The following is a 26,357-nucleotide window of genomic DNA, read 5'->3' as shown; positions in this document are numbered from 1 at the left end:
GCTGTTTGAGTAGGTGTGTGTGTGTGTGTGTGTGTGAGATCTCCTTGAAGACAGTAGAATATATTATCATCCTCTGGCTTATAGTCTTACTATCTGTCATCAAATGAAGTGATCCGTATGGAAATCTGTAATCCTACCGTGGACAAATAGGAACTGTGTGTGTGTGTGTGTGTGTGTGTGTGTGTGTGTGTGTGTGTGTGTGTGTGTGTGTGTGTGTGTGTGTGTGTGTGTGTGTGTGTGTGTGTGTGTGTGTGTGTGTGTGTATTTCGGTTCATGCATTTCGTAGTTCTGGATTTTTCTTTTATTATTATTTTTTAAATATTTTATTATTTTATTATTTTAAGTTGTTTTGATATAATTCATAAAAAGAAGTTCAATAATTGCTGTTTAGTAATAAACACCTCGTCTCATCATAACATATGTTTAAATGAATTTACAAATACAACATTAATAATAAATTATATTATAAATCACTTTTCTAGATATTCAGAAATACTTTAAATGACAAATTAAGAAAATAGAAAAGATGGAAGATAATAGTTTATTAATAATAATAATTGTATTCATTAATTCAAGCGCAGACGCTTGATGGAGTCAGTGTTAATAATAATAATAATTTATACTTATTTATGCTGAACGTATTGTTCCAACAGGAACACATGACGTGAGTCAAACACATCAGGAACGGATCAGAGAGGAAATAGAAACGGGTTCCATCCGTGTGAAGGAATGCTTGTTTTATTGTGCATGAATCAAAGTGTGTGTGTGTGTGTGTGTGTGTGTGTGTGTGTGTGTGTGTGTGTGTGTGTGTGTGTGTGTGTGTGTGTGTGTGGTTTATCACACACTAATACTCTTGATTTTCTTCAAAGATGACAGCGGACGGCGACAGAACGTCTTGAAGCTGCTTTAACTTTATTGATTAATTCTTCAGTTGATTGTTTGATTTAATCTCCAGATTGAATCAATAAGTTCACAGAGAAAGAAACCACGGCAGGAAGTGCTTTTATTTTGTTGTTTAAGCAAAATAAAAGCTTTTTTATTTCTTAATTATCACACAGTCTGTGCAGTGTGTGTGTGTGTGTGTGTGTGTGTGTGTGTGTGTGTGTGTGTGTGTGTGTGTGTGTGTGTCGTATACCATGCTCCACCTGGCAGACTCAGATCACATGCAAATCACAGCGGAGGCAGAGACGCACATAAATATTCATGCACACGCATGAATATATTACTACACACATTTGCACTCAGTGACACACACGTCTCTGCCACACACACACACACACACACACACACACACACACACACACACACACACACACACACATAATATAGTGTTACAGTTAGTAGTTTTAAAGAGGAGGAGGAAGCTTCTTCCTCTGTAACTCGGTGTAGAGGTGCCCTTGAGCAAGGCACTAAACATCTTCACGGTAACGTTTCTAAACACAGAACAGCTCAGCAGTGGAAATATCACAACACACATGAATGTCAGGTGACCACAGGCCGCTTTCATCTCCAACAGAGAACAAGGTGTTTAGCCTAGCTTAGCACAAAGACTCGGAGCCGCTAGCTAAAGTCTCTCTCCGTTAGCTCAACTCTCATCTGACACAGTAAAGTCAATAAATGCTTCTCTCCCTCCGCACTTTAAACTTTCTTCCTCTGGTCTGAACTTCAGCGTGTCCTCTCGTCTCTCTCTGTCTGACCTCCTGTTTGCTTTGTGTGAAGAAAGAAAAGACGTAAAAAAGTGAAACTGCGTTTAACAGACAAGCAAACATTTCCCCGGCGTGCAGCAGCTGATTAACATTTCTCAGAGATCCGTCGAAGCTTCAAAGAAGTTTAAAGCTCCGGATAATTACACCCTTCACTCTCCTCTTGTTTCCTCTGTCCGCCTTCCTCCTTCACTTCATCCCTCGCTTCAGTTCAGGAGGAGAACAAATATATAAATATATTTATATGTAAATGAGAGCGGTGAAGTTAATATAAATATATCATGTAAAGGTTGTGTTCTGCTTCAGAGCCCTGAAACAATCCCAACGTAGAGACATGCTTGAATACTTTGTTACCACAGGTTCAAATACACGTCGGCTCCCAAAGCATTCTGGGTAATGAAGAGGATATAGTTGTTTAAAATGGTTCCTCTTCCTGTTCATATTAATCTGGCCACCTCCACTAACCCCCCCCCCCCCTCTGTGTTGTTGTTCTCCCGGTCAGGTGATCCACGTCACGGGGCGTCTGCGCATCAGGATGACTCTGACGCACAGCCGCTCGGTGCCCAATCAGATCATCGGGATGGTGGTGGTGGCTCACTCCCTCCCGCCGCCGACCATCAACGAGGTCCGCATCGACTGCCAGATGTTCGTCACGCGGGTCAACATGGACCTGAAGTTCATCTACTGCGAGAACAGGTGATAATGACTTTTTAAGAACAATCTGTCGAAGCCGCTCTGGTTAACAGGATCCTGGTCGTTGGCGTAGACCGTCCAATAAGAAGTGGACGTAGTCTTCGTAAACACCCGGTGGTTTGTTGATGTTTTGAAGCCTCGAGTACGACGTTTCGGTCGTCGCCATCTTTGCTTTTTTGCAACCGGTGAACAGGAAGTGACCATATTAGGACCGAGGAGGAGTGACGTAGAGACCTGTCAATCACTGTGTAGCCCCGCCCCTAAAGCATCCCCTGCTTTATGGTCTGTGTGACTCTAAATGGACCATCATTTACTAAATGAACATCATGCTGTATTGAAGAAGACTTGAAACTAGAGATTGAGACCATAAACTCATGTTTACAATGTTTACTGAGGTAATAAATCAAGAGAGAAGTAGAGTCATTTTCTCATAGACTTCTATACAACCAGAGGAGTCGCCCCCTGGTGGACACTAGAGAGAATGCAGCTTTAACACGTGAAGCTTTGACTTCACTGTCTGGTAGTTAATCGTCTGTCTGAATCTATTCTAACCTTTATTTTTTGGAAAAGTTTTGCAAACTTGCATCGCTGACGGTATTAAACAGTTTTGATGGTAAATATTTATAGTATTTGACATTTTTTGGTGTCTTTTATTCGTCACGCCGCTGGTGTTTAAAGTCTGCTGTGACCGTTTGCTTATTTTTCCACATCTAACATTTTACATGGCATCATAAAAAATATATATATTTATGGTAAAAACATGAAAACCTGTCTCCGTTGTCCAGCCGTATAAAATGAACTCATGTTCCCTCTTTTTGTTCTGAGGAACTGAATTTTTCAGCATTAGTGTGGAACATAAACCCTTCATTCATCCCCGCTGGAGGAGAGACGGGGCTTCTTATTCATGAGCAGCGTCTGACCCAATCCTCTCCGGTTTAACAGTGAAATGTGCTGCTGATGGATCGAGCTCCTTCGCTCCGTCCAGATAACAGCAGATAGGCATCAGGATCTCGCTCAGGAGTTAACCGGGCCGACCGGAGGGGAGATTCATATCAGGCAAAAAGAGGAAAAAAAAACTTCATGTTTTATTATAAAAAGAGAGAGAAAAACGATAGTCGACAGATTGCTTTTTTTGTGGGTGGAAGAGAGGAGACACAATGCGAGGCAGATGATGATATGCAACGCGGAGCGACAGAAAGCGTCTCCAGCGTCGCTCCCATTACAGCCCCACTTTACAGGACGAGTTTCTAAGAGAATGAGAAGATGGGAGGAAGGGTTTTCTAAAGAACAGAGTGTGCTGTTATCTCCCCCCCCACACACACACACACATCAGAATGATACCTGGGAAATTGTTCCGTCTATCCAGTTGTTCAAATTAAACCTTTTAAGGCTGATTTGTGTTACCTGTCCAATAGACAGACGTCTTCTTATTCTTCTTCGTCGCTCTTCTTTTAATCGTCGAGTGCCTGATCTGTGGAGAGGAAAACCGTCCCAGAGCGACAGAGTAAAACATTCCAAAGTTTCCTCTCCACTTAGATGAAGTGAGGAGATGATGGTTCTCGTTCTGTCGGTTCCTCACAGCGTCGCACAAGGTACCGACTCACTGGAAGACGTGTCAGCAGAGCGCTGTTTGAGCCTCGTGTGAGAGACAAATGTGCTGGCATTTTAGAAGAAAGTAGTCCCTGTGCATCATCACACATTCACAGTACAGTTCTGACATCATTGTGGTTCAGTTGTTCGTGTCTTTGTGTTTCAGGATCAGCGACTACATGGACCTGACGCCGGTGGACATCGTGGGGAAGAGGTGCTACCAGTTCGTCCACGCTGAAGACGTGGAGGGAATCAGAGAGTGTCACCTGGACCGTGAGTACCCGGCTCCACATGACTGTGTGCTCCGCACTGATCGGACAATCAAGTCCTCTCCATGATTAAAGAACGTTCTCAGCTCGAGGACAAGTCGTATTTGGGGATAATCCTGAATATTAACTTTGGGGTGAAGGAAGCCGACGCTACATTTTCTCTCGATATGTTTGAGTTTTCTATGAACTCACGGAAACTTTGCTGACAGACGGAGAAGATTTTACTTCAGGTTCAAAGTTTGAACGCTGGTTTGTTCTGATTCTCCTGGATTACAGTCGCAGCGTAAACACTGGTTTCAACTGTGAATTCACACAAAACTAAAATGCAACAAAATGACTTGTTAAGTAACGTAAGACGTCATTGTTTAAAACATTTATGTTTGTTACTTTGTTACTTTGTTACTTTGTTACTTTGTTACTTTGTTACTCAGGGTCCACCTGGTTTGACGCAGGACATGAACTCTGGGTCTCCTGGGTGAAACCATGAACTCCTTCATAGATGATAATAATAATACATTTTATTTGCATAGCGCCCTGGAAGCATGTTTGATGTAGTTTTGTTGTCTATGAACGTGGAACAACATCACAGCAGCAGTGTTTCCAGATGTAACTTGAAAGTCAAAGGCCGCTCGGAGAGTCTTTGCTCTTCTGTATCTTTGAAAAGTTTCCTCACAGCAGCAAACGCTACAATCTTATTACCCTTGTCAGGAGGCATAACACACACACACACACACACACTCTCTCAGAGGTCTGGTGTCCCTGTTTAGTGGCTGTCTGGATGATTTGCGGCGTGCTGTTTGTTGCTGCAGTCGGATCTTTTACTGTGGCGGTAAAAAAGCTGAGGAGGCGGTTCGGAGCTGCGCAGCGAGGTTTTTTTTAACGGTGTGTCGGAGGCAGCGAAGGCGTTTAGGCGGAACGCCAAATAATAACAACCGCCGCACAGCGAGGACGACGTTGCCCTGATGGGATCAAACGCCGCCTGCTGCAGCTGATTACGGTCGGATACTGTGAGCCGTGCGGTCATTCCTTCAGAGCTGTGAGCTGCGTTCACACAGAACGTGACGTAAACGTCCTTTAGTTACAGAAACGTGACCACTGCTGCGTTTTCAACTGTCTGGAAGGTTTCCAAACCGTTCAAGGTTCAACGGAACAATGCAGGAAAACTCTCAGAGAGTCGGACCTAAGTGAGACAGAGCAGCATCCTGTCATGTGACGCAGCCTCACTCACCATCAATAACAGCCGGTTTCTCCAGGAGGCCTGTGTTCATGCAAAGAGCAGCGTGTTGCTGGACGTTCGTAGGAAAACACACGAACCGTTGTATGAGGATACCGTTCCCTGAGTCCTACTGTACAATATTTAAAGTGTTTGTCTTTAGGTTTGTGTGTCTTTATGTCCATCCGTGGCAGTTTTGGGCCCATTGGAGGTGTGACGTTGTTCCCTTTAGTCTCCATCTGTGACCTCAAACTCAACAGCATGACGCATGAAATCACTGTTACTCTGCGTGGACTTGTTGAAATTAGGGGGAAAACATCTTGTGTCAAAGCTGGGAGGATTTACAGACTCCGCATGTTTATTCAAAGTTTATTAATATTGAATGTGTTGCGTTCTTGAGTCCTCAGCAATACTTCCACCAAGTGTGAAGTAGTTCCAGAGACGTGTGAGGACACACGGACACATTCACAGATTACTCGCTTCATAGTAAATGAAGAAATATGAAAAATAGCTTCGGTATCATTATAGCTTTTATTTCCTAAATAAAGTATATGCAGCAGAGAGGACTCATATTACTAGCTGGTACGTTAGCTACTGTAACACCTAAAGACATGAAAACACGTCCGTCACCAGACAGACAGAGAAGCATGAAGCTCCCTGAAACTTTTTCAATTACCCCCCCCCCCCCAAAAAAAGTTCCTGAGCTCAGAACATCCAGAGTGGCAATCAGGAAGTGACTCTACGGCGGCCCGGCGGGGTCAGATGGAACAAGGAGGGAGAAAAGGGGGAGGGAGGGGGGGAGGTTAGGATGTGTAAAACACGGAGAGAGAAAGAAAAAAAAAAAGGAAGTGAAATATGGAGGGAGATTATTCGTCTGCCGAGAGGAGACGGAGGTCAGGGAGGCGAGCCGGCAGCCGGCGGTTTAAATGACTTGGTTTTAGTGGAGCGTGGTCTAATACTGCACCTCCGTCACCTCGACTGCTCCTTTTATTCTCCCGCTTTCAAAATTAATTCCCTCTCTGAAAAAAAAGGGGGAGCTTTTCAGAAATGGAGGCTACGGAGCTGCTGCTTCCCCGTCAGACGGTTCTGAAATCAGCCTTTTCCCTCCCTTTTCTTTGGGGGGGGGGGGGGGGGGGGGGGGGTTCGCCGGCTTCATGACCTCGCTGCTGATTGTGTGGGAGCTGATCTCAGAGCAGCGGTCTAATGATTCTCGACCGTCTTCTGCCTAATTGGCTGGAGACAAATCCGGTTTGTGATTCGTCAGCGATGAGTTTTAGGTCACGGTTTGGAGGCAGAAAACAATCGCTTCTGTTTGTCTGTTTTTATTGATTCTGTGTTGAAATATGATGATTCATGACTTCTCAGACTGACAGTTTGAACGTTTGTGCGACAGATCGAAGAGACTATTTCCAAAACGCTGCAGGAAAACAACCACCGGTTGCTTCTCTTTATTTCTCCTCTGCTGTCTGCTTGAGTTCTACAAACCTGCAAATGTCTTCCTCAAGATGGTTTTCAGGTCAAAATATTTGGGCCATTTTCATTATTTTCGTCCTTCGTTCTTTGTAATCTGCTGTGAAGAAGCTGAAACGCCGGTAACCTTTAGAGATATCGCGCTGACGATACCTCCGATAACAGACGGACAGCGTAGAGCGTGCGACTTGATAATAGAAGCTTTGATAATTGTAACTGTGAACTCTACCAACACAACGGTCCATCAGAAAGGTTCGTCCTCAGGAGCACAAACGGGAACCCAGAGGCCAAACTTGGGAACAACTTCCTCCAGGAAAATGTTCCCAAAAAGGTTCCCTGAAACCGTTCCAGTCATTGAAATAAGCCTTCTGTGTGATTGCACACTGAATTTAGACTTAAACACTTAAAATCAGCCACAAAAACAACAACCCTGTTTTCTTCACGTTGTCCAACGGCTGCAGACTTTCAGGTGAGGAAAGAATACTTTTCTCTGTTCCTGCAGAAGCAGCAGCAGCTCCCGGGCTTTGATTCTTTTGTGGGGATTTATTTCCACGTCTGCTCTCGGTTCCCCCGCTGCTGCAGGAGTCGGATAGTTAGGGAATCGATCAAGGTGTATTTTGGAGGGATAGCCTGTTCTCTGAACAGGGGATCTAAATTTTAAAAGGCTTCTTTTTAAGTGGAGGACGAGGCATGATCCCTCTCTGTGAAAAAGGCGTCGCTCTCTAAGTCTCTATCATTACCCGCTGACAGCCGGTCTTAGCTCGGGTCAGATCTCAAAGTCAATCTGTCCTCGTTTCCACCACGAGAACAGAGAGGAAGAGAAAGACGGAGAGAGAGGGGTGAGCTCGTCTCTCCACAAAGAAAGAAAGAAAGAAAGAAAGGGAGGGATCGGGAAAGTGATTTGTAGGCAGAGAAAGAAACAGAGAAATACTCAGGATGAAGAGACAGATTTGTCTTTTCTCAAAGAAAGGACGGAGAAATGGGAACGAGTGATTTTCAGGTAGAGAAAAGAGAGAAAGGACGGAATGCTCATCTTCTGGATGGATGGATGGATGATGGATGGATGGATGATGGATGGATAGATGGATGGGTGGATGGTTTCAGACCTGTAATCTCATCACAAACCTGTAGTTTAACGTGAGTCTGTTTTATGGAGCATAAATACACAGATATTACAGAACGTTATCATCTTTGAGGCGTCGTCATTGAAGGTATTCTGGTGTTTTTGCAAAACGTCCGGTGATGATTGGTTTGTTTGAAATGAAAGAGCTCCTCACGAGTCCACTAGAGACCTGAACCAGGACCTGAGTCATTCTATGCCCCAAATGATATTCACTACAATAGAGCTGGTTCCGTTTCTTTTGTTGCCGCTGGTCTCAGACAGATCTCACAGAAATATGTAAAAATGATGACGATTTCTGAACAATGCATTCCAATAGAAAGTCAATGAGAATCATTTGTCATGGCAGACGCACACATTAGTGTCATTGGATATCAGTCAAGTTAACACGTTTACTGACTGGTGACGTCTTTTATTTTAGCCCAAACACGAGGCTTTTTCCTAAACCTAATTGTAGTTTTGTTGCCTCAAATAAAGCGTTTCGTTATGTGGCGGTCGAGGTCGAGGTCAACATGTGGTTCATGGTTTATTCAAACACATTCAATACGGATGCATTCTGTTGACACACTGAGAATTAATTTAGTCTTTTAGTCAGAACATGCAACCATTCAATCAGAGTGAAGTTTCCAATGATGATTAAAGAATTTATGCTTTTTTCCTCGTGTAGAAATTGTTATTTTTCCTATAATTAGTAACAATTGACCCCCGATATGAAGCTTCAGAAGAATATTGTCTAGAAGTCAAAGAGGATTTTCTCCAATATGGACGACAAAGTTCCTAACGAACGAACTAACTCGGATGATTAGGAAACCGCCGACCTGTAAAATGAAGTATTATCCATATGAACTCACACAGCCAAAAAATAAACGGCTTTTGTAATTTTTGCACTTCATGGTTCAGGAAGCTTCTCTGTTGGGAATTGGGTCCAAAAAAAAGGAGAAGAAAGGATTAGCAGAGAAAGTAGGAACGTCACGTGGATTTTCACAATAAAAGCTAGAAAATGGGGAAATGAGAAGACATGATAGAAGAGGACGTGTGCGTCTTCTTAGAAGGACACAAGGAGATTTTCACTTTTTTATTATTATTTTTATTATACTCATTACTAAATTTAGTTTGTTTTTAGCAAATATAAAGAGACATTTGGACATACGGAGATACAGAGGAAGGAAAAAGATGGAGAATTACCGACGGATGAGACGACAGAAAAGAGGGAGACACAGACGGGATGTTGTGGAGGGAGAGAGAGACGGTCGAGAGACATTCAAATGCAGCGGGGAAGGAACGAGAGACGAGCACAAGTTAAAGCTCGGTGGATTTAAGCCTGCAGGCGTTTCAGCAGAGCTCGTCTCTCTGGACCAACTCCGCCTTTAATGAATCCACACACACTGAAAGAGCTTTTTATCTGTCTGCAGACAACACACACACACACACACACACACACACACACACACACACACACACACACACACACACACACACACACACACACACACACACACACACACACACACACACAAATAAACCAGTAGGGATGAGGGGGGGGGGGGGCATGGACGACCTCAACGACATGAAACACACTCGCGTACAAACTGTAGGAAACAAAGTGACCCAAACGTCACCAGCTGACTTTTTGTTGACTTTCTACAATTCGTGAAGAAAAACAAAAAGTTTCAAATTCTGTTTGTGTTCAGACCAGCTGCATTCTCTCTAGTGTCCACCAGGGGGCGACTCCTCCGGTTGTATAGAAGTCTATGAGAAACGGACTCTACTTCTCTCTTGACGTATCGTTCCTGTCGTCTACTTTGTGATCAGCTCTGGAATCGGTGATAATACTCTTTCCTTGCTATCACCACAAGAAGAACAACTTCAGAATGACTCTGATTGGACTCTTTATTGTGTCAGTCAATCGTTTCTGTGCAGGAAATCAGCCGAAAGTCAGCAGCTCAGCCGGAGAAAGACTCCGGAAGCTGAACCTGAAGTTCTGGAGAACGTTCAGGAAAAAAAACGTGGCGACACTTTGTCCCACATGAGCATGTAGTAAGAAACGGAGAAGGCCGCTGTCATCGTCCAGCTAATGAGGAGACCGTGGGAGATATGAAACAGATATTAACTAGAACTGTAACTCCAACATCCTCCAGAGAACAACGTTCATGTTCTTCAGTGGTCCAGCAGAGGGCGACAGAGCAACCAGCTTTACTTTCTCTCTCTTTCTCACGTAAGAAGGTCTTCATCCCTCCATCTCCTGGCAGACAGAAAGGACGTTTCCACAACGCAATTTCACACCAGAAAATTACCTCCATGTTAATGTGACACACACACACACACACACACACACACACACATGCACGGGGTGCTAGTAATGTGAAAGGTAGACGAGACTAAAGGAGGAAATCCAGCAGATTAAAGAGAAGGATGGAGAGCGAGAGGACGGGAGGAGTGGGGGAGAAGAGAGGTTGTAGAAAAAAGGGGGGAGAGGAGAGAGAGGTGAACACTGAAGGGAGAGACAACGGTGAGAGTGTGACATTGAGTGAAAGAGAAAGGAAGAGAGAGAGGGAGGCTTTAAAAGGGAATAGGACTCCTTTAATCTACGGGTCGCTCCTCTGCAGCCTCGGGCGAGCCTCCAGCACACTCTGCCTCTCCTCCTCTCCTCCTCTCCTCCTCTCCTCCTCTCCTCCGCTTCATTAGTGGGCGATCAGAGAGAGCACAGATTTTAAATGGAGGAGTAAGAGGAGAGGGTTAAACACGTGAACCTCACCTGCAAGAAAGAGGGAGGAAGAGGAGGAAGAGGAGGAAGAGGAGGAAGTTCTTTTGGACTTGTTTTGGTGGCCGGACACACGTAGCATTGTAGCTGCTCCATCAACACTAAACTACGTCATGTAGGCGTGAATACGGCTGCAACCATCGTACCTTTAGGTCTGTAGTACCATAGTATATATAGTATATATTATATTTATATATATTATATTATACATGTCTTTATGTGAACAGTTTGGTTTCATGTGTGCAGTCTGCTGGAGTTATAAAGCCATGTTCATCTGTGTGTGTGTGTGTGTGTGTATGTGTGTGTGTGTGTGTGTGTGTGTGTGTGTGTGTGTGTGTCGTCTTCCATTGGACATGCTGATACACTGAGCTGCTCTCTGAGGACCTGCAGTCATCTGAACAGGCAGCAGTGTGTGTGTGTGTGTGTGTGTGTGTGTGTGTGTGCATTCATTGTGTCGTTATTTACTCTGCCGTACAAACAAAGCAAGGTCACATTCAAGGTGACGCGATCTCACCATCTCTGCCTTAACATGCAAACAAGTCCCCCCCCCCCCCCTCTATGAATAGCCAAGTAGAGCGAATGAGCGCCGGCCGCCCGACCAAAGTCAATTACAGCGGCCCCGGGGATGTCGTCTTAAACAATGCTATTAGTTTCTAATAGTTTTTAATTACTGGCCTTCTTTTTATATAAATCACCTCTCCACTCTCTCTCTCTCTCTCTCTCTCTCTCTCTCTCTCTCTCTCTCTCTCTCTCTCTCCTCCGTCGTGCACGGAGCCTATTTGTGGCCGTGATTAAATGGAGGAGAGGGATATGAATTTAGTGGCTTCTGGTCTCTGACTGTTTCTGTTTGAGCGGCTGCTGATTAATGCCGATACATATTGCTTGAGATAACCATTTAGTGGTTAATTTAGCCAAATGTATTGCCTGCGTACCGTCGTAGGGGGGGGGGGGGGGTTACCTCCCGCAGTGACACAGCGCTACCTGGTGGAGAGCAGCAGCTCCTTCAGGTGTTGTTGCTGGAGTCAGATATCTGAAAGGAAACGTGCTGAAGAGGTAAAAGTACTTCAAACTGTGATGGAGAGAAACTGTTTGATGATGAAGAAGAGGAGAGTTTTTGGGGGATTTTAATGGTGATGATGATGGAGGGAGGAAGAAAAACTAAGAAAGTGTTCAATGTGAATAAGACTTGATCAAGTACGTTATCGTATAAATATAATCTGCAATAACTCGGCTCTTTATTATAACATCCTGCTTCTTCTCACAATAACAGGATTGTTTTCACATTTTTCTCCCCAATTTTATTTCAAAATGGAACTCTTCATCTAAAAGTCGTGACCTTTATCGATCAAGACAAAGAGGGCGGAGCCAGAGAGAGATATCGGAATAATTGCATTCTCTCTAGTGTCCACCAGGGGGCGACTCCTCTGGTTGTATAGAAGTCTATGAGAAAATGACTCTACTTCTCTCTTGATTTATTACCTCAGTAAACATTGTAAACATGAGTTTATGGTCTCAATCTCTAGTTTCAAGTCTTCTTCAATACAGCATGATGTTCATTTAGTAAATGATGGTCCATTTAGAGTCACACAGACCATAAAGCAGGGGATGCTTTAGGGGCGGGGCTACACAGTGATTGACAGGTCACTACCAGAGACGTATACGGCGTCTCTACCCTGCATTTCAAAAGTTGGTGAAAAATTCCCTTTTTCTTTCTGTCTGAGCACCAAGTAGAACTGTTGCCTCCTCATCAGACATGCTAACGTGCTAACGTGCTAACTTTACTTGCAAACATATTAGCACAACGTAGCTAAACGTGTCCCGGAAAAATATCGCATCGAGAAGTGCATGTTAGGACACACATCATGTTACGATGTGAGTTTATTGTCGCAAACACACACACACACACGCACACACACACGCACACACACACACACACACACACACACACGCACACACACAGAGGCTGGCAGTGTGTGTTGGTCTGATTAATGACGGCACCAGCGGAGCAGCTCTCAGCCAGCTGTCACATGACATCTGATGACTGCCCCTCGCTCTCTCTCTCTCTCTCTCTCTCTCTCTCTCTCTCTCTCTCTCTATCTATCTCTCTCTCTCTCTCTCTCTCTGTCCAACTCTTCCTCTCTTTTCTCACTTGTGTGATGAACAAGCTGCTCGTTTACTCTGAAGTCCAGCAGTTTGAAAACAGCCAGAAAAATCAAAGAAAATCCACCATGACATAACAAACTCTCTCTCTCTCTCTCCCCCTCTCTCTCTCTCTCTCTCTCTCTCTCTCTCTCTCTCTCTCTCTCAGTGATGAACAAGGGTCAGTGTGTGACGAAGTACTACCGGTGGATCCAGAAGAACAGCGGTTACATCTGGATCCAGTCCAGCGCCACGTTGGCCATCAACTCCAAGAACCCCACGGAGAAGAACGTCATCTGGGTCAACTACGTCCTGAGGTCAGAGGTCGACTCGCCTCCGTGTCGTTACACCCGGACTGTGTCTTTATTGAATAAATGAGAAATTATGCACATGAATACAAGAGCGAGCGCGCAGTAATGGAGGAATGAATGCGTGCGTGCAGCTAATTATTGAGTTAAATGAACGTATTAAATGGGAATTATACGATAAAATGACACGAGGATATTACTGCAAGTCATTTAACATGTGAGAGATATTTTACATTCAAGTAACTTCAGATTGAAAAAAGCATCTTAAAATATATTTGAATATATACATTTTCTTTCTGCAGGTTCACTAAATTTGACTGAATATCATTTGTAAATAAATGTGTAAAGTCGTCGTTTGTTTCACAGCATTTCGTTTAGAACATTTTAAACAAACCCGGCTCAGTTAGAGAAGTAACATAAACCCGATGTTTTACCGTTAGAAGGTCATTTCATTTGAAAGGAAGGAGCTCTTTAAAATAAAATAATGTATTTAACAAAAGGGGCTAAAAGAATACCGTTTTAAATAAAAAATAGGAACAATAAAGACCGTCTAGTCCAACAAGTACAGAGAATCAGCTCTAAGGGTTCCTATGTTTTCTAACATCAAACCTCTGAAATGTGTTTGTGAAATCAAAGTTATTGGACCTGCAGCTCACCTGCTCGGGTCCAGACTCTCACTAGTACTTCGTACAAAGTCCTCCACTTTCCTGACTGAAAACCCTGTTTGTGTGTTTGTTCACAGCCTTCATGAGTTTAAAGACACGCCCATGGACATCGCCCAGCTGCCCAACCTGCCCGAGAAAGCCTCCGAGTCCTCCGAGACCTCCGAGTCCGAGTCCGAGTCCAAAGAAAACTCTGGTAGGTGGGAGAGGAAAGGGTGGAGGGGAAACAGAGTGAAAGAAAGAAAGAAACCTGTGTGATTCCGTCTTCATATATCACCAGTGTGATAAGCAGCAGTTGGAGATATTCAGCCAGAGATGTTCTATCGTTTGGTGCCGGTCTGCCGGCTGGATGCTGATGATGAACGCCAACAGCTGCAGCGACTGAGCGCTCGCTGGCAGCGCCGCAAAAGAAGAAAACGCCACAAAATGACATAAAGCATCATTTATGTCGAACGCCACAAAATACCTCCACACGAGTGCACAAACAGGCCACAAAGCACCGCAGGACAGCCTCCAGAAACACTCACAAACGGTGACAAAATCACACATTATGCAGCAAATCTACCAACCAGGACACGCTGCTGCTGCTCAACGTCTCCTCGGCGAACGTGTTCCTGTGTTGGTCTGACGTAGTGAAGCAGACGACGACCTCTGGTGTCATTCTCTCTAAAGTCCAGCTGTTTACTAGATTAATTAAGACAAATAACATAAATAATCTGAATAATTTCAGTAGAAACATGATAACACACACTGCAGGGACCATGAGCATCCAGATCCAGAAATACAAATGGATTCATTTAAGGTGTGCGTCACCGACGTCTCCAGCGGCCGATACCGAGGAAGACGAAGCTCACTCACTGGCCGGTATATCGTTGAGTTTAAACCAACGCAGGGCCTCCACCTTGAGCATAATATTATCGAGTCCTGCAGCCTGTGTTGGCATGATGAGTATCGGTGCCAGCTGTTATTCTAGCTGGAGGAGAACGATTCTGGCACCCTGTCGGCTGTAAACCGACGCCAGCTGCTGCAGGAGGCGGTGATTCAGCCGGGCTCCAACAGGCCCGAGGTGCTCAGGCTCGACATATTCTAAAATGAGAAATCCGGCCTTTGACCTTTGTTCTGTTAGGATGCAATCTGTGCAGAGCCAGAGAGGACACGAGGACAGGTGCCAAAAACAAAGTCTTTTTATTTGATTTATTTCTTAGTGGTGCTACGAAACATAATATCAATGACATTAACTTAAAATTAGACCGGTTTCTGATTAAGTCCCACACACACCGTCCTCCTGAATAGTTCATTCCGGGACTGAAAAGAGTCCCCACAAAATGTACTATTTCCTGCTGTTTCTTTGATTAAAAACTGCTGCAGGTTTAATGCAAATTGATGCACAAATTAAATGCATCTACGTGACAAAGCAACAGATGTTTTTGTTGCCTAAACCTAACTGTTGTTTTTTGTTTCTTATTGTATGATAGCCACATAAAAGAGGTCTCTCTGTAATGTTGAGGGACCTCCAGAAATCAGATGAAATAAAGGATGAACCAGGCAGCAACCTGCAACCTGAAGCCGGTGTGGAAGTGTCTTAAAAGCTGCATTCTCTCTAGTGTCCACCAGGGGGCGACTCCTCTGGTTGTATAGAAGTCTATGAGAAAATGACTCTACTTCTCTCTTGATTTATTACCTCAGTAAACATTGTAAACATGAGTTTATGGTCTCAATCTCTAGTTTCAAGTCTTCTTCAATACAGCATGATGTTCATTTAGTAAATGATGGTCCATTTAGAGTCAAACAGACCATAAAGCAGGGGATGCTTTAGGGGCGGGGCTACACGGTGATTGACAGGTCTCTATCAGAGACGTATACGGTGTCTCTACGTCACTCCTCCTCAGTCCAGATGTGCTCACTTCCTGTTCCATGTAAAGCCGAGACGCTGACGGCGAAATCGCCGAACTCAAGGCTTCAAACCAATGAGTCGAGGTTACTACGTCCACTTCTTAGATACGGTCTATAGAATGGACAAAATAAAAACAGGAGAAGCAAAGAGACAAAAAACACTTCCCATAATGCAACTTGATCGTGTCTTTTATTAGACCTGGTATCTCTCAAACTCTCATAAAGCAGACTTTACACAGATGACAATAAACCCTCAAAATTAACATAATCCATCCAAAAATCTATTTTTCAAATGTGTAGTTGTTGGAAAAGCCTCCATGTTGATAACATTTGGACTGTGGAACTGTCTCTCTATGCAGACGACACCTGCGTTCTGCAGCGCAAAGGTATAAAAGACAAATGTCCTGTGGAGACCGTTGATGAGCCCATTTTGCAAAAGCTATTAAAAAAAAAACGCTTAAAAGACGACTTGGTTCTCAAATTTAATTTCAGATTTCCTCTACAGCATTTAAAAAAAAAAGAAAAAGATCCAAATCCCTCCCCGACTCTCTGGCAAACGTTTAAGACTCGAGGTCCGTTTCTTTTATTCCAACCTGAGAATAAATCTGTGTCTGCTTTGGAGAAGCACACTTAATGGAGATACAAGGTTTTCCCCCCAGACGAAGCAATTGAGTCGACATTTCAGGTGCCATGAGGGAGTCGGAGCGCTGCCAGCTGGGCAGCCGCTGCCCTCAGTGTGTGCTGGCAGGGTTTGAAGTGTGTGTGTGTGTGTGTGTGTGTGTGTGTAATGGGCTGGACAGAGCCAAGATGCCAGAACAGCAGCAGCTACAGATACTGAACACACATCAGCAGCCACAACACAACACAACACAACACAACACAACACATGGAAAACCCTGTCTGGGGAAAATAAAAAAAGGATGAACATCTGAGAGCCACTGCGCGGGAATTCAAATACACACAAACTGAATCCATAATAGTCTTTCGTCTCATGCCACAATTATAAAAGGATAAACCGTGACACTCTGAGTGATCTCCTGCAGACCCAACGTCAGGACCGAAGGTCATTTGTACACAAGAAACGTCAATTTTCGTCAAATTCCCGCAGCACATTCCCGCTCCCCAGAAGATGAACCCTTTAGATTTTAATAAACCCACAATCGTTAGCGCCACCTCAGAGATAAAGCTCAGCTTCATCAGCTCAATCATTATCATGGTGATCGTTGTGTTTTGTGCAGCTGAGGCTGCTGGGAAAGTCTGACATCTGCAGGTATTTGAATGAAAAGTAATAAAAGGAAAAGTTAAAGTATCACCAAAGGTATTATAGAATCATCTTCAGGGGAAACGTTCACAGTGATCCAAATAGTATCAACCTCATTGTGGCGCTGAAGAACTAAGTCATCAAAGATGATTCATCCTCTGGGGACCATGAATATCGTGTACGAAATTGAATGTCAATCCGTCAAATATTTAGTTGAGATATTTCAATCTGAATCCAGGATTTTGAACCAACGTATTTATCTCTCAACAGACAACGAGAACGCCAAGTCCGAGGGGAAGCCGAGCCACCAATCAGAACACGAGGACCCGGAGACGGACAGCAAGCGTCAGCAGCAACCCGGGCAACCGCATTGCTCCTCCGAACAGGAAATGAAGCGCCAGGAGGAAGGAGACAGCTCAAGTAACCCCGAGAGCCAGGAGAGCGACGACAGTCTGGAAGCCTCGGATGGAGAGGGGGAGGAACAGGAGGAGGCAAGGGTAGTAGGTGGAGGAGGAGGAGGAGGAGGAGGTGGTGGAGATGGAGATGGAGGAGGAAGGCTTGGGAGGTTAGCCGGACTGGGAGGGTTAGGGGGACTGGGGGCCATCGGAGGACTGGGCAACCTGGGCGGGCTTCATATTAAGGTAGAGCACTACGGAGAAGGGGAAGAAGTTCAGCTGCACAACTCACAAACGTCTTCGTCAGAGGAGGAGGAAGAAGAGGACGACGACGACAACGAGGACGAAGAAGACGGAGGCGTGCAAGATTGCGATGGCGTCGACGCCGGTGCCGGCGGGAAGCTCCAGAAGAGGCGGAAGAGGAGGAAAGTGCAGAAATGGGACGCGTCCCGGAGCAGGAGGCTCCGTCTCTCCTCGCCCACCGCCGCGGACAGCCCCGACGCCATGGGAGACGCCGCGATGCTGGTCGACCCCTCCCAGGCCACGCCGACCAACAACAACTCCTCCTCCCACCTCCTCGCCTCCGCCGGCTCCCCGAACTGCGCGGGCGCGACGTCCTCGGTCCTGAAAATCAAGACGGAGATGGCGGAGCCGATCAACTTCGACAACGACAGCAGCATCTGGAACTTCCCGCCCAACCGGGAGATTTCCAGAAACGAGTCGCCGTACAGCATGACCTCCAAGCCGGCCCCCCCGGGGTCCCACGAGAACTTCCCCTCCCCCCAGGGAGGCTCTCTACAGGTTCCCGACTCCGTCCTCACCCCTCCCGGAACCGAGGGAGGCGCGGTAGGAGCGAGGAAACCTCCTTACAACGGAAGCTCCGCGCCGTCCTCCGCTTCCAGCGCCGCGAGCTTAGCGCCTCCCTCCAACGCCTCCTCCGCCGACCCCCTGTCACCTCCGCTGTCCGCCTCCCCGCGGGACAAGCAGCAAGGCACTCCCACCACCTCCTCTTCCTCGTCCTTGTCCTCGTCGACCTCTTCCTCGTCGCTGCTTTACTCCGGTGACCTCGAGGCGCTGCAGCGCCTGCAGGCCGGCAACGTGGTGCTCCCGTTGGTCCACCGGGTCACGGGGACTCTGGCCTCCACCAGCACGACGGCCCCGCGGGTCTACACCACCGGGACCATCAGGTACGCACCGGCGGACGTCACCCTCGCTATGGCGCAGGGCAACCTCCTCCCCAACGCCGCCATGAACTTCGTCGACGGCTCGGGGTTCGGCCTGGACCCCAAGACGCCCATGGAGATGCTGTACCACCACGTCCACAGGCTCAACATGTCGGCGGCGGCGGCGGCCGGCCCGTTCGTCGGATCCCCGATGGCCGCGGGCGGGAACGGCGCCCTGGGGGGCCAGATGCCGACCGCGGCCAACGTGTTCACCACGGCGGAGGGACTTTTCTCGACGCTACCGTTCCCGGTGTACAGCAACGGGATCCACGCCACGCAGACGACTCTGGAGAGGAAGGAGGATTAACGCTAATCGCTCGAGACCGCATTACTGTGTCAAAGTAACAAAAAAAAAAGACTACTCACTAGTAAAGAAACAAAAGAAGAAAGGAAAAGAAAGACTACTTGCTATCTTGTATCAACACAGCACTGTGTTTCCGAGGGGAAAGGATGACAAACGTACTCTAGCACTTTGAATCTGAGCGACTGAGCTTGTGTAATAGACATGAATGACCCTCAAACATGTCCCGACCTTTTCTATCTTTATTCTCTCTCCTCCTCATCCTCCCTTCCTCCTCTCTCTCTCTCTCTCTCTCTCTCTCTCTCTCTTTTACTCCTCTTTCTTGCGATCAGCAACGTTTTTTCTTTTCTTCTCTTGAACAGAAACAAGACTATTCTTTATTGTAAAGAACTCCTTTTTGTTGCCTACAGAGAATTCATATTGCCGAACGGACTCTGCCGGAGCCGGACGGGATACTTTTCTATGATTTGACTTTTTGTTTTCTGTTGCATCTGTACGAAGGTGCTGATTGTGCGTATTTAACGGAGGACGGTACAGGGATTTGTAACGGACATGAAGAACTCTATGCGGGCGCTTCTCCACACGTATCTTGATGTGATCAAGAGGCTTGAAGAGAACATTTTTAAACCGAGAGGACGGGACCGACGAAAGGTCCCGGAGATAATAATCTTTTGAAAAAAGGTTTTTTTTTGAAGACGTTTCTCGATCGAGGGAATAGTTTAGAGAATTAATGCTGTTTTTTCATTTTCATTTCCTTCTTTTTTTTTTATAAAATATTCTAGCTCAGATTTAACTTACGAATCAAGCATTAAGGAGAAAAACAGAAAAGGAAAAAAAAGCAATTTCAGCCGGGTAACGACCTGTGAAATATCGAATGTTCCTACTTCCTCTTTTATCCCAGGAGTTTACCTACAGGTCTCGCATCGAACATCACCTCCTCTGCATCTCCTCCCATCTCGATATGTGTCGTTCTCTCTCTCTTTTATCTCTCTCTCTTGTCTGCCGGATCTTTAATCTCTAACATTTCCTCCTGACGATCGACAGATTCATGGTGCTACCGACCGTCCAGTACCCGGATTCAGCTGGCTGATGTGGGTGCTGCAAACGAACCCACAGCTCGCTGACAGACTGATCGTGTTTTGTTTTTTTGGAGGGGGGGGAACACTTTTAACCTTTTTATTATTATTATTTGTTTTTATGCTCTGACCTTCAGGAAAGTCAGAAACACAGCAAGAACCGTAGGACCTCTGAATCAGCATCATCTCCACCGTGTCCCTCCTTTGTGTGTTTTTTTTCCTGTAAAAAAAACCCGCTTAATCTGATTGGGCGAGGAGGGGCAGCTCCGCGCGGCAGCATGGAGGTGATTGGTTGAATTTTTAGGCTTCATAATGTTGTTTTTATTTCTATGTATTTTCTAACTTAATCACTTTTACTTCTCAGTGAGACTGAGGCTAATACGCTAGTGACGCTAACTTGAAAAATGAATGTTAAAGACCTCGACCGGCTCCTGTTTGATTGTTTAGTTTTATTTTGTGCTATTTTCTTCGTCTTTATTTTTTATTTTCTTACCTCCTCCTCTTCTTCTTCCTAAACCAGAATCACCTCCACAAGATTTTCCTAAACGAATCCGCTCTCTTCCATCTCATCGCCGGACCCTGTGATAAAAAAAACAACCACATATCAACTAAGGAGATTGTAATAAAGACATGCATTTTCAATCAAATCTATCAAACAATCAAAATCAATAACTACAAAAAAAGAATCTTTTTTTAAGGAAGAGAAAAAAAATCACATTCCTTGAAACAATGTTGTCTTTGTCGTCGTTCTTCTGTTCTGTGTTTTTTCTTCAAACCCTCGTTGCCAAAAAAAAGACAAAAAAAAAGAAATCTCACAAGTTTAGTGTTTTAAAAGCACTGTGATTCTCGTTCATTTGTACCTTTTTCTTTTCTACGTTTTTTTGTTAAAAAGAGGAAGAAAAAAAAAAGATAACAAGTAATAATTTAAAACGGTAAAAAAAACCTGTCACAACATCCATCGTTTTAAAGTTGGCAGCCCCGTCTCTACCATCCCGTCATACCTTATTACCCAGTGTGATTTAAAACCGTAAAAACCGTGTTACCGATGTGTTTAGTGTCACTGGCTGTCAAAAAGTCTTTCATGGCGACTTCTCTCTCTGTGTGTGTTGACTATATGCAGTATATACTGAGCTACTGTAGCTGTTTTTGTCCTTTGTCTTCTCTGTGCTCTATCTCTAGTGTGGCGGGATGGGGGGGAGGGGCGGGGCTTAGTGGGAGAAAGGGGGAGGAGTCTGTAAAACGGCGAACCCCTCTTTGCCTCTCTCTGCCTCTCTCTCTCTATCTCCCTCTATCTGCAGTCTTAGTGAAACCAGTGGAGGTTCGTGGAATTTCGTGTTCGGTGGCCTTTGCAAAAAATACAGAAAAAGAATTTGTAGAGACCACCTTTTTTTCCGCTGCTTCCTTTTTGTCTTTGTAAAACCTTTTTAGTTTTTTTGATTTTTTTTGTGGGGGGTTTCTAATCCTCCCTCTTTCTCTCTCTCTGCTGTTGCTTTTTGCTGTTGTGTAGTCTTATACAAAAACCTCTTTATCTTGCTGTCCTTTCTCTCAGAGATGAAAAAGATTCTTTAACTAGCTCAAAGGTTTATGGAGCCATGTTTATCGCCGCTAAGGAATTCTGGGAAACGCAGTTTCCAGCTCTTGCATACAAAGTATTAAAAAAACTAATAAATATTTACGATACAATTAAAATTGTGATGAGGAAAAAGCCTAAAGTAGCATTTTAGATTGTAGTCCTGGAAAAAACAACAACCATAAAAGCCTCAGTTGTGAAACATTTCCCAGAGTCCCTTGGGGCTTCCTGTGTGCATTGGGTGTATTTCATTGGTTCCCACCGAAACTTGTTGACTTCCTGCGCAAACTTCTCTCACGGGACAAACAGTTACACAAGTGGTTCAAGGGGGAGATAAAAAAAAAATCAGAGTACTATTTCAGGACACGTAATATAAAAAAACTGATTTTAAAGATTTCTAAAGAAATTAAAAGAAGAAAAAAATATTTCGCACTATAAATCTATTTTTATAGGTGTTTTGGAAAAACTGAACTGCATGTTTAGTAAGTTCGTCCGACGAGTTTCACGTGATCGATCCCTCGTTTGTTTTTTGTTTGTTTGTTTGTGGGTCCAGTGTTTTAGTTTTTTTAAGTCTGTCGAGCCCAAACGGGGACGCGATGGAAGAATAAAGTCTGTATCGTCAAACCGACGCCTCTAATCTCCACTTTTCACATCAGGAAAAACAATCTGTAGCGTCTGTGCTTTCTGTGAAGAATCAATGTCTTGTTACTGCGACGAAAAGGTTTAAACAACTACAAAAAAAAAGCAAACAAACAGGTTTATGAAATTTGGTGATGGATTTATTTATTTTTGTGTTCGATGAGGGAGGAATGTGATTGGTCCACGCGATCTGTCGGCCGATTGGCGGGTCGCTTGTGGTTGAATGTTAAATTCAGTCGTTTCAGGAGCATTTTGTTTCTGCGCTCCTCTGGATTTTAGCGTTTTCTACTTTTGGCGGGTTTTTTTTGCGTGAAAACGCGGCGGGGGGGGGGGGGGGGGGGGGGGCACAAACGAACGGCAGGACCCCATCTGGTGAAAAAAACCTGTATGGAGTGGCGGGGCGGGGTGGGGGGGGGGGGGGGGGGGGTGCACATAACTCAGACGAAACCAGGAAATACACCCACATGTAACAAAAACCAAACAGCCGGTCCAAGCTGTTTCAATGTTTTTTCTGTGTTTTATGTCGAAAAATGAAAACTTTGCTGGTGATTTTAAAAACGTAAAAACCTTAATCACAGCTGCTGTCTAAAATACATAGTGTTTAAGAATTACAAATATTGAAAAATCACTTCATTTACCTGTGAAGAAACTGTGTCTGTGTTTTTAACTATTTCTTGTACAATTATACAGATTCTTTTATGAGGAACTTGGTGCCAAGTAGCTGAAATACGGGAGAGAGGGAATCTCTTATTATCAATGTTAACAGTGTTATAAAATTCTAAATACAAACAAATTAAAATATTAAAAAAGAGAAAACTATGGTACATTTCTATTTTTTTGTTTTGAAAAAAAAAAACCACACGACTAACTGATGCTAACTTTGAGTGCCTGGCTTATTTTTTATTATTATTATTATTATTTTCGGAAGACATCTTTTTGAGTTCATTTACCATGAATAATGCTGCAAATCCGAAAAATGTACATACTTCATTTTTATAGCAGTTGTTCTTTTATAAGTTTACTAGGTTCTCATCCGCTCAGAGGAACATGTCACACACATGGTTGTCTTTCTGTAACCCGGTTTTCACCATCTTACAGGTGCCATATTCATAATAAAAATTTCTCTCGAATTTGTTACCAGATTGCATAATTTCTTCTGTTTTTCCACCTTCACCAATCCCCAAATAATAGAGATGCTGCCACAGCTCAGTAAGCTGCTTTCCTTCTCTTTTTGTTTTTTATTTTTGAAAGTCAGAAAGGGTTCTGCTAGCGTTCTGCTTCCTGTTGAGAATTGGACATTAATTAATGTTTAATTCAGAAATCTGAAAAATTATCGTAGAATCCAGAGATAGATAAATCACGCTTTGTCTCCACGACCTTCCTCTCAGCGTTTAGTTGGACGGAGGAGACGCTGCAGACTGAACCAGGCGTCCTGCCTTGAAACCTTCACACCTCCAGACGGCCAGTCAGGTACGTGTGTCTGCAGCAGACGGGTGGAGGTGGATGCATCGCCTGCTCACTGGTCATTTGGGGGGTTTGCTTCAATATACGAGTCTCTCACTGCTGGTGAAATCAATGCTGCTACACTAGAAAGATATTAATAAAATCATGGAAAGTATTTCCACACGATTAAACTGCTTTCTATAAGACAATTCTGTTGGTCCAACTTAATTTGCTACTGTAAGATTGGTTCGACCAACCGTATTAAGTTAAGTCAGACTCAACCCTAGTAAATAAGTTGAACCAACCTAAATAAATTAATTTGATCCGACCCCAGTAAATTAAGTTGGGCCAACATAATACTCAATGCTTAAAGAAAGCAGTTGAATCGTGTGGAAATACTTTCCATGATTTCATTAAGTTTGTTGAAAGCGTTGTTGTTGTTTTTTTGAGTGTATTCTTACTTTGTTATGCCGCACAACACATGTTCCACTCGGCTCAGAGAGCCACGAGTGTCTCACAAACATCGGTCCTGGTAGAAACATAAGCCCCCAAAAACCGTTCCAGGAACCACACGAGCTGATTTCAGTAGCTGAACCCAAAAAAATGATCTTTCCTGGATTAATGCTCACCACTCTAAGATAGATGAGGGCGCACAGGACTTAGTTTTAAGGTAAAAAAAAATGTGGGAGCCTGTGCAAATTCAAAATGATTATTATGTTGTTGAAAATGAAATATAAACTTAGTTTATCTGTAATTGAAGGAGTTTTAACAATTGTGGAGCCTAAAAAAGTTTGAGGATTGTTAAGATTTAGAACCATGAAGAACAGTTTAGGGTTCAGGAACGTTAAATAGCATCTTAGCTCCCTGCTTTGACTTCAACATGCCTCTTCAGACTCTAAAGAAATATGTTTAAACCATGAACTGCCCACCAACTCCCAGCATCCCTCCATCTTGCTTCCTGTCTATTATTTAGTTTCATGTGATATTCAGCCTGTTTTTTGCTCCTGACAAATTACCTTTCAGTTTGAAACTTTGCATTAATAGAAATATAAAAGCGTGAAGATGGCCTCCCCTTTTCTTTTCTTGCTTTTTTCCTGCAACCTGTTCTCAGGTGTGAGATCACGTGATTCACATTTTTGCTCTTCACACAAACAAAAAACACCTTTTTTCTTACAGCAGACATCATGTTGGAGTTTCCATCACATCTGAAGTATCATGGAGTCAAATTCCAGAGCGCCTCTCTCCAAAGTGATCTACTACGAGTTTGAAGGTTAGTGTGTTCGTACGCTTTAGTACGTAACTCGTGTGAAACAACGAGGAAATAAAGTAAAGTATTTATTCCCATCATTCACTCTCGAGCCGGGCAGACAACCATCCTGATGTCGATGCAGTACTTCCGTGTTTTATGATTGAGTTGGTGCACAAATTGTAGTTGAAGGAACAACAATACAGGAACAACACAGACTGTAAATAAAAAGTGGACGTAGTCTTCGTGACGTTGTCATTGGTTGACTGATGTTTTGACGCCTCAAATTTTGCAATTAAGCCGTCGCCATCTTGACTTTTTGCAAAGGAATGTGAAGGAGTGATGTCGAGTTCTTGGATGTCGGGTAGAGACCTGTCAATCACTGTGTAGCCCCGCCCCTAAAGCATCCCCTGCTCGAGTTCGGCAATTTCGGCGTCGCAATCTTGGAATATGGCCGTCGCCATGTTGTTGTTCCAGTGAACAGGAAGTGAGCATATCTGGACTGAGGAGTGACGTAGAGACGCCGTATACGTCTCTGGTAGAGACCTGTCAATCACTGTGTAGCCCCGCCCCTAAAGCATCCCCTGCTTTATGGTCTGTGTGACTCTAAATGGACCATCATTTACTAAATGAACATCATGCTGTATTGAAGAAGACTTGAAACTAGAGATTGAGACCATAAACTCATGTTTACAATGTTTACTGAGGTAATAAATCAAGAGAGAAGTAGAGTCATTTTCTCATAGACTTCTATACAACCAGAGGAGTCGCCCCCTGGTGGACACTAGAGAGAATGCAGCTTTAACACATGAAGCTTTGACTTAACTTAAAGAACTGGAGGTTGTCTCCTGGTGTTGACTGAAATGACAAGAAATCAGGCTTCTATTTACTCATGAAGCCTGTATCCACCCGCCTCTCAGTCCTCCTCGTCTCTTTCACTTTTATTACCTTCCTTTCCCCTTTTTCTTCCAGCCTGTATCGTCTCTCCTCCTCCTCCTCCTCCTCCTCCTCCTCCTCCTCCTCCATCATGCAGTAATAAGAGCGGAGAGGTCAGTCAGTCGACCCTCTGAGACCGACCAGCCAACTTTAAATATTTCAAACTATTTTAAATGAGCGCACATGAATCATAGATCACAGGCAGCGCTGCTCTGTGAGTGTGAGTGTGAGTGTGAGTGTGAGTGTGTGTGTGTGTGTGTGTGTGTGTGTGTGTGAGAGTGTGAGTGTGTGTGTGTGTGTGTGTGTGAGCTCGAACCTGAAGCTCCTTCTAATAACCTCTGGCTGTCCGTCTCGGTGAGGAGGTCTGATGTGGAATTTAGATCCGACAGCGTCAGTCGTTCACCGGAGGCGTAACGAGCGGCCTTTCATCATCGCTGCCTGATGGA

This window comes from Pholis gunnellus (genome assembly GCF_910591455.1).
Source record: "Pholis gunnellus genome assembly, chromosome: 15".
Taxonomy (NCBI): domain Eukaryota; kingdom Metazoa; phylum Chordata; class Actinopteri; order Perciformes; family Pholidae; genus Pholis; species Pholis gunnellus.
The sequence above is the reverse complement of the archived record's forward strand: the minus strand, read 5'-3'. Positions refer to the sequence as shown.